The sequence below is a fragment of the Puma concolor genome, chromosome A1 (assembly GCF_028749965.1).
Source record: "Puma concolor isolate L17-30 chromosome A1, mPumCon1.1.hap2, whole genome shotgun sequence".
NCBI classification, from domain to species: Eukaryota; Metazoa; Chordata; class Mammalia; order Carnivora; family Felidae; genus Puma; species Puma concolor.
The window spans coordinates 146,188,146-146,208,384 of NC_141667.1; the positions used below are offsets into that span (position 1 = coordinate 146,188,146).

The 20,239-nt window shown below is 39.9% G+C and overlaps 1 protein-coding gene and 1 long non-coding RNA gene across 5 annotated transcripts in view; both read right to left on the reverse strand.

Moving 5' to 3' along the window:
- The window catches only part of COMMD10 (COMM domain containing 10), a 219,471-nt gene that overhangs the window by 108,511 nt on the left and 90,721 nt on the right, over positions 1-20,239 (reverse strand). The window lies entirely within an intron of this gene.
- Positions 15,594-20,190, reverse strand: LOC147584536 (uncharacterized). The gene is made up of 3 exons (XR_015250710.1): positions 17,328-20,190; positions 16,049-17,291; positions 15,594-15,810 (listed from the first exon to the last, which is right to left on the reverse strand). It is a non-coding gene; the product is annotated as an uncharacterized LOC147584536 (long non-coding RNA).

Below are 20,239 nucleotides of genomic sequence, written 5' to 3' on the forward strand. Positions count from 1 at the left end.
TCTACCTGGCTTGCAAGGGCTCCTTATCCAACCCCAGGTTAGTAACAGTCCCTACTATGTGCCTTCTACCCTCATTAGGCTATTCCCTCTGTTCTTCCCCAAGCCTTCTGACCTCTCTCCATCAGGAAACAGCAGCTCTTCTCCCCAGAATCTAACCCTACCCTTCAAGAACTCACTTCTTCCTCGGGTCTTGAATCAAGCCCACCCATACATGTTCATAGGGGCTTATAAACAGAAAGTACTACAAAAAGGCTACAGTCAAGAAGCCTGGGTTCTACCTCTGGTTCTGACATTATCCAGTGGGACTCTGGGCAGATTTCTGAGGTAACATCTACTCCAGACTTCTGCTTCCTCATCAGTATAACGAGAAACGGAATGAGATTATCTCTAAAATCTCCTTTGGTTTGAAAATTCTTTAACTCCTACCATATTTAGTGCCTTACTATTTCATTCAACACTTAATCGTACATAAAATGTTTTATCTATGTTTACTCTTCTTTACTAGGTTATAAACTTCCTGAGGATAAAAGGTATGTATTATATGTTTCTGCAAACTCAACAAGACATAGCACACTGTTTGATAAGAGGATCCTTAATAAATATCTGTGACTGATTAACTGTGACAACTCCTCTGTTTATATCAAGCAAGATAAATAAAGAAATACCCTTTTAAATAATAAAACCTTAAAATAATGTCATGATTTTCAAAATCATGAAATTAGGACATGGGGGGGCAACTTGTTTTGCTTTCTAAATCTTCCCTTCCTTTTGTTTTTTTCAATTAACATAAGTAGCAAATGATAAAGTGAGAATTTCTTTTTTAGGAAAGCCATAATATGTATTTGCTAATAGTTATAATCAGTATTTCAGAAAATTATTCTGTGGCAAGAGTGGCAAACTCTAGCTGAGCTCGTTTGGCAACCTCTACAGTAAAATACTGTTCTTTTCATACTAGTTCCCTTTCAGCTATTTTATTTTGGTTATGGGATCGTAAAATTACTTGGATAAATATGGGCCCAGAATTACGTTTACGAATTATGTTTAAAACATGTTTACTTTGGAGGCACCTGGCTGGCCCTGTGCGTGGTCAGTAGAGTGTGCAACTCTTGATCTCAGGGTCATGAGTTCAAGCCCCACTTTGGGTGCAGAGCCTACTTAAAAACAAAAACAAAAACAAAGCCATGCTTACTTTGTATCCCTTTAACAAAAAGTGTCTGGAATCCATATGTCCCTGGTCCAGGTGCATTATAGAATAACCAAACCTAATGCAACTGGATGATTAAGGCATACCTTATTATATTTTTCTAACTCTTAGGAATGGAAGACAGTTTCTATGAATATATTCTAGCGGCTGTTTTCACAGCTAACCACTCTTGAAGATATGTCAGGGCATCAAATCTTTTGTTAAAATCTTATCAAATCAATTTTCCTTAAGGCTACTAGGAAAAGCAGAACCAACCGCAAAAGGCCTTACATAGGCTAGAAAACAAAGTTTGCCAAAGAGGATGTATTTCCTGGCACTAAAATTTTACGTGCTCTTTAGGAACTAGAATGGTAGTTTTTTCAGATACCGGAACTCAAAAAAGGGACATCACCACCAATATTATAGTCATGTGCCAATTTTTTAAATTATAAATTTATGTGCCAATTTTAGAAATTATAAATAGGCTCACATACGTTTTTGTGAGTAAAAGTGTGCATGTGCAGACATATAAAAAGATGCATTTTTTGGTATCGTCAAGGAGTACAGCATAGTGTTCACTGTATATTATATAGCCTTATTGTATTTTATGTAATGTGACAATTTTACAACAACTTTATATTTAAATATTTAACATAACCACCCACTTTAGGAAAACATTTAAATAACTTTTGTGTAAAGCCTAAATCTTACAAAGTAATCACAGAATCTGAGATGTGAAAGAGTACACAGAGTCACAGATGTAATACTATGGTACATACAAGGGGCTCTTAAGTATCTGTCTCCTTGATTTGGGCTCACTTTTACCTTGCTTTTCTTAGCTCTAACTTGCTCTACCAATCCCACGGCAATATATATTGAAGGATTAGGAAAACAGCAGTATAGAAATTAGAGTACTATTTCTTACACAGGTATAAACACACAGAATCCCAATAATTCTCAATCATAGCGTTTATCCTTCTGAAGTCTATTTTTTCAAGTTACGGCAGATGACCATGTTACATGAGTGAAAAACTATTTGAAGCAAAGTATGCGTGGATGTGGTTCATTCATTCACGTAACAAACATCTGAGCCCTACTACGGGCCGTGTGGTACATTAAATACCAAGGTGAAAAGACAAATAGGGTGCCATGGCCTGAAAGTGTGTGTCCCTCCTCCCCCACCGAATTCACATGCTGAAATCCTCAGCCCTGAATGTGATGGTATTAGTAGATGGGGTCTTTGGAAGGTACTTAAGTCACAAGGATGGAAGCCTCATCAGTGGGATTAATGCCTTGACCAAAGAAGATCCAGAGAGATCCCTAGCCCTTTCCACCATGTGAGGGTGCAATGAGAAGTCTGAGAGTCAGAAGACAGCCCTCACCCCGTCGTGCTGGCACCCTAATCTTGCTTCAGCCTCCAGACTACGAGCAATACAGTTCTGCTGTTTATAAGCCATCAGTCTGTAGTTTTGTTATAGCAGCCGGAACAGACTAAGACCTAATGTAAAACAACAACAACAACAACAACAACAACAACAACAACTCAGTTCCATGTGGGATGAGACATACATCAACAAACAGAAACATGCTGAAAGTAACGTGGTCACCTGGCACTGAGGAAGACTTGGGCAAACAGGGATGGAATAGGTGACATTAAAGACTTAAAGGATGAGAAGGTATTTTCCAGGTGTCAAGGTAAGTAAGGGACACCAGAGGGGACAAAATATGCAGGGAAGAAAATCATGTCTGCAGATCTTAGAGAAATTCAATACAGAAAGTGTCTCAGGTGGCTGGTGGAAGGCAGACGTCCAACCTACAGGGCCTTGTATGCCACCAGAGGAGCTTGGAGTTACTCAGCAGTGGGGGGTGGAGGTGAGGGTCATGATAGAATTTTAAGTAGCAAAATGTCATGTCAGATCTTTATTTTTTCTATTTTTTGAGAGGGAGGGATGGAGGGAGCGAAAGAGGGAGAGGGACAGAGAGACAGAGACAGAGACAGAGAAAGAGAGAGAACCCCAAGCAGGCTCTACACCCAGCATGGAGCCTGACATGGGACTCAATCTATAACCATGAGATCACTACCTGAGCCAATATCAAGAGTTGGATGCTTAGCCAGCTGAGCCCCCCAAGCGCCCCTTTATTTTTAATACTAGATGAAAGAGAAAGATTCCGAGGGCAGAAAGACAAACTGGGAGATTAATGTAGCCCCCTGGGATGGGGATGATGAAAGCCTAAGCTAAAGCAATGAGGTTGAGAGGAATATATTAATAGAAGCAGCATTTACGCTACTGGTATGCATTTTAAACACATGAGGATTAGAGGAGGGAAAAAAACAAAAAAGCTTTCTCTTGAATCTCCTCCTGTCCTTTCTCACACACCATTCCAAACATGCCAGCTTCTTTCTGCTACACCCAATGCCATCAGCCCCTTTCAGATTCTCTGTCTCCCTCAGTGCTCTATGCATACGATCCCTGACCCCCTTGCTGTAGCCTGCACTCCGGGCCCCATGCTCCGAATCAGTGGCGCCCAGCATGACCACCCAGCAGCCTCAGCTCGACTATGCCCCACAGGGTTGTTTCCTGCTTGCCTAGTGCCCAGGGACCAACACTGGCCCCAGCAACGCAGCAAACTTCTCCACCGCCCGAGAGGCTACAATCACATCTTCTCCAGAAAGGTCTGAACTCCAGCTCTGGATAGGGGTCCCCTGTTTGGAGGTGTTCCTTCCCTGAACACTCTCCTCCAGCCCTAGGGTGTCTATTACCATTCTCTTTTACATCTTACAGTTATTCGCCTATTGTAGCCTAATAGCTCTGTATTAAGCTTCTCCTGTTTAAATCACTGTGTAGTTTCTGGGGCACCTGGGTGGCTCTGTTGGTTAAGTGTCCGACTCCATCTCAGGTGATGATCTCATAGCCCATGGGTTCGAGACCCGCACTGGGCTCTGTGCTGACAGCTCAGAGCCTGGAGCCTGCTTTGGATTCTGCGTCTCCTTCTCTCTCTGCCCTTCCCCCACTTGTGCACTCTCTCTCTTTCTCTCTCTCTCTCTCAATAATAAATAAACATTTAAAAAATTAAAATAAAATCACTGTGTGGTTTCTGTTTCCTGACTAGACATAGAAAGCTCTGACAGCAACAGTAAAAAATAAGTAACTTACTACTTGGGAAGGAAGAACATGAGAACTAATAACTAGGAAATTTTTTTTTCATAAATAATAAAATGAGAAAATGAAAGTAAACCATCTATTAAGGGTACAACCTGATAGGACTTAAACATCAGGAAACAGGATTTAAGGCTTTAGAATAAGAATTTGAGATACATAAAAACATGTTTAAAATTACAGAAAAGAACCACAATAAAATTGAGTTTAATACCTAGAAATGAGGAAGTACAAAATTAAAGTCCTCACAAGAGTACTGGTAAGATCCCAACACAGTGAATGTTAGTAAATACTTCAGGTTCTGTTTGTTAAAGCCTAAAGCGGAACCATGAAAAAGCCCAGAAAACTGAGAAGGTCAAGGTGAAATTCAAACTCAGAATACCCTGCTTTCAGGTCCATTTTTCTATTTTTTCTTCTTTATTTAAAAAAAAAAAAAATTTTTTTTAACATTTATTTATTTTTGAGACAGGGAGAGACAGCATGAACAGGGGAGGGTCAGAGAGAGAGGGAGACACAGAATCAGAAACAGGCTCCAGGCTCCGAGCTGTCAGCACAGAGCCTGATGCGGGGCTCGAACTCACGGACCGCAAGATCATGACCTGAGCCAAAGTTGGATGCTTAACCGACTGAGCCACCGAAGCACCCCTATTTTTTCTTTTTTAAATTGTAGTACAATAGACATAGCATAAAAGGTACCATCTTAAACATACTGAAGTGTCCATTAAGTGGCATTAAGTACATTCGCATAATTACGTAACCATCACCACCATCCATCTCCAGAACTTCTTCATCTTCTCCAACGGAAACTCTGTACCCACGAACACTAATTTCCCATTCTCCCCTCCCCCCAATCCCTAGCAACCACCCTTCTGCTTTCTGTCCCTATGAATTTCACTACTCTAGGTACCTCATATAGGTGGAATCATAGAGTGATTTGTCCTTTTCTAACTGGCTTATTTTAGTTAGCAAAACGTCTTCATGTTGTAGCACATATCAGAATTTCATTCCTTTTTAAGGCAGAATAAAATCCCATTTCATACATATTTACCATATTTTAAAAAAATTTTAACGTGTATTTATTTTTTTTTTTTTATTTTTTTTTTAAATTTTTTTTTTCAACGTTTATTTATTTTTGGGACAGAGAGAGACAGAGCATGAACGGGGGAGGGGCAGAGAGAGAGGGAGACACAGAATCGGAAACAGGCTCCAGGCTCTGAGCCATCAGCCCAGAGCCCGACGCGGGGCTCGAACTCACGGACCGCGAGATCGTGACCTGGCTGAAGTCGGATGCTTAACCGACTGCGCCACCCAGGCGCCCCTAACGTGTATTTATTTTTGAGAGACAGAGCGTAAGCAGGAGAGGGATAGAGAGAGAGGGAGACACAGAATCTGAAGCAGGCTCCAGGCTCCGAGCTGTCAGCACAGAGCCCGACACGGGGCTCGAACCCACAAACCATGAGATCATGACCTGATTCAAAGTCGGACACTTAACCTACTGAGCCACCTAGGCATTCCTGTATCTTTATCCGTTCATCTGTCAGTGAGAATGTGGGCTGCTTCCACCTTTTAGCTACCATGAATAATGCTGATATGAACACGGGTGAACAAACATGTTTGTGCTCCTCCTTTCACTTCTTCTGAACACATACATAGAAGGGGAACTGCTGGACCGTAGGGTAATTCTATGTTTAATTTTTTGAGGCGTCGCGATATCATTTTCCACAGCAGCTGTGCCATTTTATACTCTCCCTGGCAATGCACAAGGGTATCTGTTTTTCTTCGCATGCGGCCACTTAATAAACACCAATTCTGTGCCATCCCGGGCTATACTTTCACATAAGGACATATGCTTAAAACTATTCATTCATTCATTCGATTCATGTGCAGTTACTTACTAACTACTACATGTTAAGTACCGTGTTAGACTCTGGCACTACAACAGAAGAAAAAGCAATGCCACTACCCTTATGGAGTTTATATTTCAGTGGGGTGACACAGAGACAAAAATAAGCAACAATGACAGATGATGATAAATCCAGGAGAGACAAACAAGGTAAGGCGATAGAAAGAAAGGGAGGAGTGCTTTATTTTTTAAGTTTATTTATTGTGACAGAGAGTGAGAGAGAAAGAACGCACATGTGAGCAGAGAAGAGGCAGACAGAAAGGGGGGGGGAGAGAGAGAGAGAGAGAGAGAGAGAGAGAGAATCCCAAGCAGGCTCCATGCTGTCAGCACAGAGCCCGACGTGGGGCTTGATCCCACGAACTGTGAGATCATGACCTGAGCCGGAACCCAAGAGTCTTGAGCTGAAATCAAGAGCCGGATGCTTAACTGACTGAGCCACCTGGGCACCCCAGGGGCAGCGCTTTAAGTGGAGTGGTGAGAGAAGTCCTCTCTGAATGGTGCCACGTGAGGAGAATGCTGAGGGAGGAGACATTGCTCTTAGAGGCTGAAAGAGCAAAAGAGACTTGCTCCCTAGCAAACTAGTTCCCCTCGGCTTCTAATCAGCAGGCTCTATTTTATCCTATCTGCCATAAAATACAATTATTTCAAAGAAAGAAGTTAACCTTCTATTTTAAATGGCTTAAAAGAATTCCAAAGATCTGGTGAACATTCAGAATTTGGCCATTTTCTTACAGAAAAGTTAAGATGGGCCACATCAACAGACTTACAGGAAGGTTGCCCGTTTTGATAAACATTAAGACACAGGGGCTACAATGTGGGGGATCACCAGAATGAGGAAGAAAAGGTTTCTGTAAACATAGTAAACGTAGCAAGAGGCAAGTGAGAGAGACGTAAATTTTCCAGGTAAATTCTGGAGTCGTTCTTAATCACTCACTTTCTCTCACACATTATCTCTAACCAACAAATCCTATCACCTTTACCTTCTAAGTATTCCAGAATCCCCCTTCCACCTCCTGTAGCACTTTCATTCTGGTCTAAACCACGATCACCTTTTTTTGTTTTTTGTTTTTTAAAGAGAGAGAGAGAGAGAGAGAGAGAGAGAGAGAGAGAGAGAGAGCGTGCACATGCACATGCATGTCCATGAGCTGGGGAGAGGGAGAGAAAATCTCAAGCAGGCTCCACACCCAGCACAGAGCTGGGCTCGGGGGCTTAATCTCAGGAACTGTGAGATCACGACCTGAGCCAAAATCAAGAGCTGGATGCTCAGTCAACTGAGCCACCCAGGGGCCCCATAAACCACTATCATCTCTTGACTGAATTATTGCACTAACCTACCAATCAGTCATTCTGCTCTACCACAGCGATCCTTGTGGACTTTCATTCAGATCCTGCCTCTCTTTGGCTCCATATCCTCCACTCAGAGAAAAAGTTTTTACCAGGGCCTATATAAGTCATTACAGGATTCCATGTCCTCTGACCCCTATTTTTACCCTCACCAAACAACTGAAACTCTTTTCTCCCCACACATTCTACCCCTGCCACAGTCATTTTACTATCCTGGGAATACTTACTGCAAGCACACTTCCATCACAGGGCCTTTGCACTTGTACTTGTTCCTACTTACTAGATTGTTCTTCCTGGAGATACACATACCTCTTATGGGTCTCCAGTTAGATATTACCTTATCAGAGAGCATGGCCTTCCCTGACCACCGTACCCAAAACAGCACCCCATTATTACTCCGTATCTCCCTATTCTACATAGATTTTCCATCATAGCATTTATAACTACCTCACAGAGTGTACACTTATCCAATCCCTGTATGTTCTTTCTCTACCCAATGTAATGAAATATCTAAGAGGACAGGGACTTTGCTTTGATTGCTAATATATCCTCAATACCTAGAAGTGCTTGGCACATGGTAGGCTTTCAACACATGTTTGTTGAATGAATAAATGAATGAATGAATCCCCCTTACTAGCAATCTGACTGTCCTTATTGGGAAGAGGAACAGTTGAAAAATACTTCAACAAGGAAATAAATACCCACTGCACTGGCTTCTTCAGATAGCACATACAATTCTGTTGGTATTTGTACAAATATACGTACAGAAGGTGGATAATTATTCAACTGTAACTCCTCTACAAAAAATCTGACTGCAACTTTTGGAATGACTTCTGGTCATAGCCAGAGAGGTGAAAACTGAAAGCTATCAAAAGTGAAGGGCAAACACCAAGTACTTCATTATCTACAATGCAAATTAGTCTTTTTTAAAAAGCTATTCACAGTGCAATGGCTGAAAATAACCACTACCTCTTTGAATATAAATACATCTATACTGTGGGAGACAGCCAAAGCCTAAGAGACTCTTAAAAACTGAGAACAAACTGAGGGTTGATGGGGGATGGGAGGGAGGGGAGGGTGGGTGATGGGTATTGAGGAGGGCAACTTTTGGGATGAGCACTGGGTGTTGTATGGAAACCAATTTGACAATAAATTTCATATATTGAAAAAAAATACATCTACACTTACTATATAAATTAAATTGCATGATCCAGCCCACCAAAGGAAAAGTTACAATTTAAAAAGTCAGGAAATTCTAAAGTTTATTCTCCTACTCTGATATTAACTTCCTTAACTAGCCTCATGTAGCATTTGAAAGGTATATACAACAGGAAAATTGAAAATTACTACACTCACAGAAATAATGTTGAAATATGGTTGCTGAAGGAAGTATCACTTAAAAATTTCCTCATTTCTAAGAAAGAAAATTTAATGCCAAAGCTTTTCCCATTTGTAAACTGCTTTAAAAATGACAAAAAAAAACAGGGAACAAGAGACAGCTGTTAGATGAATTAAGATTATATGGCTTTGTCATGACCTTAACTCATTGATTTCCTAAATATTTTCATTTTATATTAAAAGAAAAGAGGAATACAAAACAGAAGGTTGTATGTAATAATCTCCATTATTATAAACACTAATGAAGACTGCCATACGGACATAATTTTAGGCAATTTAAATCTTACAAATTTTACAAGAGCCGAATACAAAGGTTTGATAATATTAATAAAATTATTAAAGATGCTTCTCATACTAATTCATCTATGTATTACGCAAAGTTTTACAAGCCTAACAACACTGAAACATTAAACATGCTTTCAAAAAGTTAAAAGCACAGAGAGTTCAAGCCCCAAAACCTCATGTATTCAAATGGGTGGCATAAGTTAGTATTTTTAACTTCAATCTACATACATGCATAGTCCAGACTCCAGGGCACTGGTCCCGGTAGCCCTGTGCTCCATGGTTTGTAGCCAGGCCCAGGGCTGTGGCTACAGAAGGAGACACCCTAGTGGCAGGATGGCTTCGTAACAGAACACTTTAAGTAAATTCCTTTCTCCAGTTGGGAACTCAGCTCTGTTTCTTATGGTAGGAGATTAAAATTCTGTAGAAGTAAAGAAAAAGCCCTTAAATATCTCCTACCTAGGATAGATACCATACAGCAATAGCTAGTCTGAACAAATGCTCCAAGTCTGAGGAAAATCTTTTGTGGAATCAAAAACTAAAGGTGCCTCTTAATCTGGGGTAGCAAATATAGAGGGGGGAAAAGAATACAATTAGCATCACCATAGAGTTTTTTCTTTCTCTTTCTCCCTCTCCTTACCCCTTGGTAGCTCCAAGGAGGGAGAATTTATACCCTTCCCAGTCCTGTAATGATCCAAAGCTTTTCTCTCCTTTTCTCCCCACCTCCCTTGAGCCTTAGATATTAACTTAAATCAGATTTTTCTCTCTATAAAAATACCAGTTGGTAAGGCAATACAGGATGTTTCCTTAACATTTTCAAACTTATCAATATGTAATATGCAAAGTGGCTGGGCTAAGAGAAGTATTTTTCCAGTCTTGGGTTATTCTTCTATAAGCTCTAGACATATCACAAAGCAAAATCTTTTATTTGGGGCACCAGCCACCAGCAGCTGAGTTTCGACGTGCTAATTCACAAAGCAAACCACAGTATTTGGGTGGACTGCACAAGGTGGTGCCAGTAAACTTTGTGGGACTTTCCCCAGAGTACCTGCCCGTACAGAATTACAATAATCCTGGGAAAATGAGCATGTCTGGCCACGCACAGAATCCTAAACTTGGAATTAGACGATTTGGGTTCAACTCGTTAAGCTTTGCGAATAAAGGAACACTGAACGCCTTGATGAAAATAACTCCTCTTTGCTTCTGACTTTCCAGTTCTTAAAATATTTTCCCTTCAAGAATCATGACCAGTTCCACTCTGTGGAACAATGCTTACCACTATTTTAGAGAGAGAAACAGACTCAAGTCCACAGAGCTATCTGTAGATGAAGGGATGAAAAATAGCTCCCAAAGAGCAAAGAACAAGCTTAGAGAATATGCTATCACAGTCAGTATACTCATGGTGATGCAAGTCCCCCTGACCTCATTGGATCAAAAAAGTGGGCCGGGGTGGGGGGCATCTGGCAGGGACACATACACAATGTGTGCTCCCCCAAATTCACACGGGGCTGTTATTTGAATAGGGCCTCTAAGGAAGTAATTAAGGTCAAATGAGGCCACAACGCACAACACAACACAATGAGGCTACTATGATACAATCAGCGTCCTTCTAAGAAGAGATAACAGACAACTCACTTGCTCTCTCTGAGTGCAAACACTGAGGAAAGGTCAAACAAGGACAGAGGGGGAAAGCAGTCATCTACAAACCAGGAAGAGAGCCCTCACCTCACCAACAATGTGCTGACACCTTGATCCTGAACTGCCCAGCTTCTGAACTGTGAGGATACGTGTTTGTTGTTTAAGGCACCCAGTTCATAGTATTTTACGGCAGCCAGAGCAGACTAATAATACACTATGGACGCAGGAGCTAGAAGAATGGCTAAGTTATGACTTTATGATAAGAAAGTACAATTACTAAAAATAGAACACGGTCACCTGCATTCCTGAATAGAACTGTACTTGGAGCCGAGAGGCAAAACCAGGGAAGTTTAAAGGGTATGACGTTTTCACAGCTTGAAATATCCTTCTCACAAAAGTATGCCCTCAACAAGAGAACCTGATCATTCAGACTTTTCTGAGTTAAATTTCCTTTCTTTACACCCTGCCAATCATGGTCCTTGTCTCAGAGGCTCTCTTTGGACTTCAACAGCACAAGACCACCTTAGCAACTTCAGAGGGCGGCACACTTCCTTTGCATATGTTAATAAATTGGAAAAGCTATAAGCTATTGACTGAGATAAATACTGACTGTATCAGCGACTTTTCCTATCTTGGCCATGATTCATTGCGTGTATGGACAAGACAACTCTCACAGGGTGAAGTGTTTTCTTCATTTCCAAGTCTTTAGGTGTGCTTTACTACACTCCAAGGACTTTAAACAGATTCCAAGGTTCAGACCTATAACCACCGTTTGTTCTATTTTGCCAAGAGCACATTACAGCTTATTAAGGGGCTGTGTGTAAAATACCCTATTTGATCAGTACAACAAAATCTCTCCTGAGAAAGATCTAAACATTTTCCCCCCAAAATTATGGAAGTGAGTCTTAGCAAGCAGTACAGCCCAGAATCACAATCTTCTTTTTACTACTTTATATATTATGAGTATATAAATGAAGTAACCCATAGGGAGTCTGGGTGGCTCAGTCAGTTAGGTGTCCGACTTCAGCTCAGGTAATGATTTCACAGTTCATGGGTTCAAGCCCGGCATCAGGCTCTCTGCTGTCAGCAAAGAGCCCACTTCAGATCCTCTGTCTCCCTCTCTCACATAAGCCTTTCCCCTGCTTATGTGCACTCTCTCTCTCTCAAAAATAGACATTAAAATAAATGAATGAATGAATGAAGTAACTCATAAATTTCTTTGTAATAAAGATATATGTGGAGGGGGCGGTCCAAGATGGCAGCACAGGATAATCTTAAACTCACCTCCTCTCACAAACACACCAAATCTACAAGTACATATGGAACAATTCTCTCTGAAAAATCTCAACTAGCCGAACTGGTTTTCATGAAAAAACAACAAAAGGGCCACACTGAGACAGGTAGAAGAGACAGAGACAGAGTCTTGCCAAAAATCCCACCCCTGAAATGCTGACCAAAAATCAGCAGGGATCTCACAATTCTGGAGCTTTTCCCTGAGGAGTGAGGGATTCATGCCTCACATTAGGCAACTCAAACCCTTGGGACCTACAATGGAGAAATGAGCCCCCAAAACATCTGGCTTTGAAAACCAATGGGGTTACATCTAGAAGACCCAAAGGGAACCTATAGGGAACCGGGGCTCACACACAGACTCACTCACCTTAGGGACCAGCACAAAAGCAGCAGTTTGAAAAGTACCTTGACTATATAGGGAGGTTCATTTGCTAACCTTAAAGCATCCGCTTGAGGGGCAGGGGCCTGTTCGGACTCTCTCCAGGTATGGAGGTGCTAGCAGATGCCATTTTTGTGCTCTCTCTCTACCGTGATAGCACTGGGGGCACACTCCAGCCTCGTACTCCCGCACAGCCCACTCTAAAGCTTATAACTGTACTGTGGCCCTATGTACTGCTGCCCCACAAACGATGGAGGGCACACCCTGGCCCTGCACTCTCTCACTAACTCAGTAAAGCCAGTGGGAGCATGCAGTCCACACAAGGGATGCTCTTTGATCACCTGGCTCTGGTGGCAGGACAGATTATATTCCTGGGCACCAAGGGACTGTACCAATCAGAGACCATTCTAGGCAGGCTATCACAACCCCACTCTTCCCATGAAAAATGCCTATTTATCCGGCCTGAGGGGCAGATTTCAGGTTTGCCACACATCTAGAGGCTACAAAGGTGATCTTAGGGAATGTAGGACAGGGAATGCCATCTTTGTGCTCTTTCTTGAACTTGCTACAGCTTCCATACTTCCTCAAAAGGAGCACATATGTTCATCTAAAGCCCCAGTTTTTTGCAACTGTCACCTACAGGACATTTCCAGACTGCCTGGTCTGGAGACCAGCAGAGATTACACCTGCAGTCCCACAAGATTATATATATTTGCATACTTTAAAAGCAATTGCCTCAGGGTCTGGCTTCTAATCAGCCTAAAACTAGGTGCTGACTTAAATCCCTTACTTTGGAACAATGACAGATCTTGGCACACGCTCAACAACTGGACCTATCAAGAATGAATCAGGCCACTTAGCCTAAGGTGAGAGAGCTAGGGCAAGGTTGAAAGATAAGGCTCACTTCCTATGTAAGGCCCCTTCTTCAAGACTTGGAGAGGTAGCAGTTTCACCCCATACATAGGAAAAAAAAAAAAAAAAAGAGTCAAGCAAAATGAGAAAAAAGAATATGCTCCAAACCAAAGAACAACATAAAACTTCAGACAAAATTTTTAAAGAAACAGAGATAAGCAATTTACCTGCTAGAGTGTTCAAATAGTCATAAAGACACTCACCAAAATTGGGGCAAGAATGGATGACCACAGTAAGAACTCCAACAAAGAGAAATAAAATATAAGAAAATATCAAACAGAAGTCAGAGCTGAAGAATACAATAAATGAGATGAGAAATATAAAGAGATGCAACAGCAGAGTAGATGAAGCAGAAGAAAGGATCAGTAATCTGGTAGACAGGGTAGTAGAACTCAACCAAACTGTAGCACAAAGAAAAATGAATTTGAAAAACTGAAGATAGCTTAAAGGACCCATTGCAAATCAGGCAGAGTAACATTCATATATTAGGGGTCCCAGAAGAAGAAGGGGAAGAAAAAGAGGCAGAAAACTTATTTGAAGTAATAATGGCTGAAAACTGGAGCACCTGGGTGGCTCAGTCCATTAAGCATCTGACTTTGGCTTAGGTCATGATCTCACAGTTCGTGGGTTCAGGCCCAGTGTCAGGCTCTGTGCTGACAGCTTGGAGCCTGGAGCCTGCTTCAGATTCTGTGTCTCCCTCTCTCTCTGCCACTCTTCCACTCATGCTCTATCTCTGTCTCTCTCAAAGATAAATAAATTTTAAAAAATAAAAAACAAAACAACATAACATAAAATAATGGCTAAAAACTTCCATAACCTGGCAACAGAAACAGACATCTAGATCAAGGAAGCCCAGAGAGTTTCAAAAAAAGATGAACCCAGGGGCGCCTGGGTGGCTCAGTCGGTTGAGCGTCAGACTTCGGCTCAGGTCACGATCTCGCGGTCCATGAGTTCGAGCCCCGTGTCGGGCTCTGGGCTGATGGCTCAGAGCCTGGAGCCTGCTTCTGATTCTGTGTCTCCCTCTCTCTCTGCCCCTCCCCCGTTCATGCTCTGTCTCTCTCTGTCTCAAAAATAAATAAATGTTAAAAAAAAAAAAAAAAGATGAAACCAAAAGTACCATATCACCATACATTATAATTAAAATGTCAAAAGTTAGGGGCAACTGGGTGGCTCAGTCAGTTACATGTCCAACTTCAGCTCAGGTCATGATCTCATGGTTCATGAGTTTGAGCCCCACATTGGGCTCTCTGCTGTCAGCACAGAGCCTGCTTCAGATCCTCTGTCTCCCTCTGTCTTTGCCCCTCCCCACACCCTCTCTCTCTCAAAAATAAATAAATTTTGGAAAAATGTCAAAAGCTAAAGATACAGAAAGAATCTTAGAAGAGCAAAAAAAGAACAACTTGTTACATACATGGAAACCCCTATAAGACTATAAGCAGATTTTTCAGCAAAACATTGCAGGCCAGAAGGGAGTGGCAAAATATATTCCAAGTGCTGAATGGAAAAAACTTCCAACCAAGAATACTTCACCTGGCAAAATTATCACTCAGAACTGAAGGAGAGATAAGGAATGTTTCAAACAAGCAAAAGCTAAAAGAGTTCATTACCACTAAACTAGCCTCACAAGAAATGTTAAAGGGACTTCTTTAAACTGGAAAGAAAAAGTGTTAATTAGTAACAAGAAAATATATGAAAACATAAATATCACTGGAAAAGGTAAATATATAGTAGAGGTAGCGGATTAATCACTTATAAAGCTAGTGTGAAAGTTAAAAAACAGAAGTACCAAAGATAACTATAACAACATCACTTAAGGGATACACAAAATAAAAAGATGTAAAATGTGCATTAAAAACTGGGGCGCCTGGGTGGCGCAGTCGGTTAAGCGTCCGACTTCAGCCAGGTCACGATCTCGCAGTCCGCGAGTTCGAGCCCTGCGTCAGGCTCTGGGCTGATGGCTCAGAGCCTGGAGCCTGTTTCCGATTCTGTGTCTCCCTCTCTCTCTGCCCCTCCCCCGTTCATGCTCTGTCTCTCTCTGTCCCAAAAAAAATAAATAAACGTTGAAAAAAAAATTTTTTTTTAAATAAATAAATAAAATAAAAACATAAAATGTGGGTTGGGATAAAAATATAGAGGAAGGTGTTCAAACATAAGTTGTTATCACTTAAAATAGACGGTTTTATATACAGGCTGTTACATATGAGCTTCATGGTAACTACAAAGCAAAAACCTACAGGAGATATACAAAAAATTAATAACAAAGAAATCTAAGCATAAAGAAAGTCATCAAACCCCAAGTAAAAGAACAAAACAGGGGCGCCTGGGTGGCTCAGTCGGTTAAGCGTCCGACTTCAGCTCAGGTCACGATCTCGCGGTCTGTGAGTTCGAGCCCTGCGTCGGGCTCTGGGCTGATGGCTCAGAGCCTGGTGCCTGCTTCCGATTCTGTGTCTCCCTCTCTCTCTGCCCCTCCCCCGTTCATGCTCTGTCTCTCTCTGTCTCAAAAATAAATAAAAACGTTAAAAAAAATTAAAAAAAAAAAAAGAACAAAACAAAGAAACAAAAGAACTACAAGACAGAAAACAATTAACAAAGCAACACCTAACAATAATTACTTTAAATGTAAACGGACTGAATTATTCTCCAATTAAAAGAAGACCCATTTATTTATACACTGCCTATAAGTGGCTAATGTTGGATGTAAGAAGGACCCAACAAACTGAAAGTAAAGGTATGAAAAAAGTATTTCATGCAAATGGAAACCAAAAGAAAGGTGAGGTAGCATTATTTGTATCAGGCAAAACAGACTTTAAAACAAAGAGTGTAGGAACGCTTGGGTGGCTCAGTCAGGTGAGCATCCAACTCTTGATTTCAGTTCAAGTCATGATCGCAGGGTCATGGGATCAAGCCCTGTGTCAGGCTCTGTCCTGACATGGGTATGCTTAAGATTCTCTCTCTCTCTCCCTCTGCCCCTCTCCCCCATTCATACTCTCTCTAAAATAAAATTTTAGAGTGTAACAAGAGACAAAGAAGGGCATTACATAATGATACGGGGTCAATCTAACAAGAGGATATAACATTTGTAAATATGTACATACCCAATTTAGGAGCACCTAAATAGATAAAGCAAAAATTAAAGACCTAAAGGGAGAAAAAGATAGCAATAATAATAGAGGACTTTAATATCAAACTTAGATCAATGAATAAATCATTCAGACAGAAAATCAATATGGAAACATTGACCTTAAATGACACATTAGACCCAATGGACTTAATAGATATATACAGAACATGCCATCCAAAAGCAGCAGAATACAAATTCTTTTCACATGTATAGAACATTCCCCAGGATAGATCATGTGTTTGCCCACAAAACAAATCTCAATAAACTTAAGAAGACTGAAATTAGAGCAGACATCTTTTCTGACCACAATGGTATGAAACTATAAAAAATTATAAGACAGAAACTGGAGAAAATACAGATACAAGGAAGCTAAACAACATGCTACTGAACAATCAATGGTCAACAAAGAAAAGAAAAATAATAAACACCTTGAGACAAATGAAAACAGCATTACAGCTTACCAAAATCTCTGTAATACAGCAAAAGCAGGTCTCAGAAGGCAGTTCATAGTAACATACGCCTACCTCAAAATAAGATCTCTAACAACACAAAGTTATACCTTAAGAAACTAGAAAAAGAACAAACAAAAACCAAAATTAGTAGAAAGAAAGAAAGACCAGAACAAAAATAAATGAAAGATACACTAAAAAGACAAAAGAAAAGATCAATGAAACTAAGAGCTGAAAAGATAAACAAATGAAAATGAAAAGATAAACAAATGAAAATGAAAAGATAAACAAAATTGACAAATGTTTATCTAGCCTCATCAAGAAAAAGAGACAGGTCAAATAAAATCAGAAATGAATGACTAAAAGTTTTAAGTGATACCATACAAATATAAAGGATCATAAGAGACTAGCATGTACAATTATATGCCAACAAACTGACCAATGGACAGGTTCCTAGAAATGTACAATCATCCAAGAATGAAATATAAAGAAATAGAAAATCTGAATAAATCAATTACTGATAAAGAGATTAAATCAGTAATAAAAATTGCCTAACAAACAAAAATTCAGGACTAGATGGCTAAATTGTTGAATTTACTAATAACTCATAAACATTTAAAGAAAATTGAATATCTATCCTTTTCAAAAAATTGAAGAAGGAATGCTTCCAGAATCATTTTATGAGGTCAGCATTACCTTGATACCAAAAGCAGAGACAAAAAAAGAAAATTATAGGACAATACCCCTGAGGAACATTGATGCAAAAATCCTCCACAAAAATCCTCCACAAACCAAATTCAACAATACATTAAAATACACCATGATCACATAAGATTTATTCCAAGGTTTCATGGATGGTTCGATAAACATCAAACTCAATGTGGTATACCACATTACAAAAAGAATTAAAATCATATGATCATCTCAACAAAAGAAGAAAAAGCGTTTGACAAAATTCAACATCCGTTATGATAAATACTTTCAAAAGAGTGGATAAAGGGTTAATGTACCTCAATATAAATAAGGACATTTACAACTGACCTACAGCTGACATCTTACTCATTGGTGAAAAGCTATAAGCTTTTCCCCTAAGATCAGGAGAGACAAGGATGCCCACTTTTATTCAACATAGTACTGGAAATCCTAGCCACAGTAATCAGACAAGAAAAAGAAATAAAAGGCGTCCAAATCAGAAAGAAGTAAAATTGTCACTATTGGAGAATAACATGGTTTTATATACAGAAAACCCTAGAAACTCTACAAAAAATCTGTAAGACCTAATAAACCATTTCAATAAAGTTGCAGAGTACAAAAACAACATACAGTAACAATGGATTTCTATACAGTAACAATGGACTATCAGAAAGAGAAATTAAGAAAATAATCCCATTCATAATTGCATTAAAAATACCTAGGAATACCTTTAACTGAGGAAGTGAAAGACCTTACACTAAAAACTGTAAGACACTCATGAAAGAGGGGCATCTGAGTGGGTCAGTTGGTTAAGTGTCCAACCCTTGATTTTGGCTCAGGTCATGATCTTGAGTTTTGTGAGTTTGAGCCCCGCTTGGGATTCTCTCTTTCCCTCTCTCTCTCTGCCCCTCCCCCACTTGCACTCACTCTCTCTCTCTCTCTCTCTCTCTCTCTCAAAATAAATAAATGTTAAAAAAAAAGATACTCATAAAAGAAACTGAGACAGACACAAACTGGTATCTGTGCTCACAGATGGGAAGAACTAATATTGCTAAAATTGTCCATATTACCCAAAGCAATCTACAGATTCAATGTAATTCTCATCAAAATCCCATCACTTTTTTCTCAGAAAAAAAAACAATCCTGCAATTTGTATGGAACCACAAAAGGTCCCAAATAGCCAAAGCAATCTTGAGAAAGGAGAACAAGGATACAGGTTTCAGGTTCACTAATTTCAAAGCTACAGTAATCAAAATAGTATAGTATGGGCATAAAAACAGAAACACAGATAAAACAGGCAAGAGTCCAGAAATAAACCCACATATATACAGTCAGACAAGGAGGGTAAGAATATAAAATGGGGAAAGGACTCTTTAATAAATGGTGCTGGGAAAACTGAACAGCCATGTGCAAAAGAATGAAACTAGACTACTATCTTATACCATACACAAAAATTAACTTAAAATGGATTAAACACTTGAATGTAAAACCTGAAACCATAAGACTCATAGAAGAAAACAGGTAGTAAACTCCTTGACATCAGTCTTGGAGAGGTCTTGGAGATATGACTCCAAAAGCAAAGGCAACAAAAGCAAAAATAAACAAGTGAGACTATTCCAAATTAAAAAGCCTCTGCACAGGGAAGGAACCTATCAACAAAATGAAAAGAGAACCTCTTGCATTGGAGAAAATATGTACACATCATATATCCAATAAGGGGTTAACATCCAAAATACATAAAAAAACTCATACAACTAAACAGCAAAAAAACAAAAACAAAAACAAAAACACAATATGATTAAAAAATGGGCAGAGGATCTGAACAGACATTTTTCCAAAGACAACATACAGATGGCCAACAGGTACACTAAACAGGTTCCACATTAGTAAATCACCAGGGAAATGCAAATCAAATCCTATTGTAGTCTTACTGTAGATATCACTTCACGCCTGTTAGAATGGCATTATGAAAAAGATAAGAAACAACAGTTGCTGAGCAAGATGTGAAGAAAAGGGAACACTTGTGCACTGTTGGGAATATAAATTGGTACAGCCACTATGAAAACAGTATGGAAGCTGCTCAAAATATTTAAAATATAACTTCCATATGATCCTAGCAGTTCCACTTCTGGGTATTTATCCAAAGAAAATGAAAACACCAAGTGAAAAGATATATGCACCCCTATGTTCATTTCATTACAGCAGTATTCATATAGCCAAGATAGGGAAAAAACCTAAGTGCCCACTGATGGATGAATGAATAAAGAAGACGCAGTGTGTGTGCGCGTGTGTGTGTGTGTGTGTGTGTGTGTGAATATGTATAGATAGATATTGATACACACACACAATGGGATATACTCAGCCTTAAAAAAAAAAAAAAGAAAGAAAGAAATCTTGCTATTTGCAGCAACATGGAAAGACCTTGAAAGTTTTTACTAAGAGAGGGGCGCCTGGGTGGCACAGTCGATTAAGCGTCTGACTTCAGC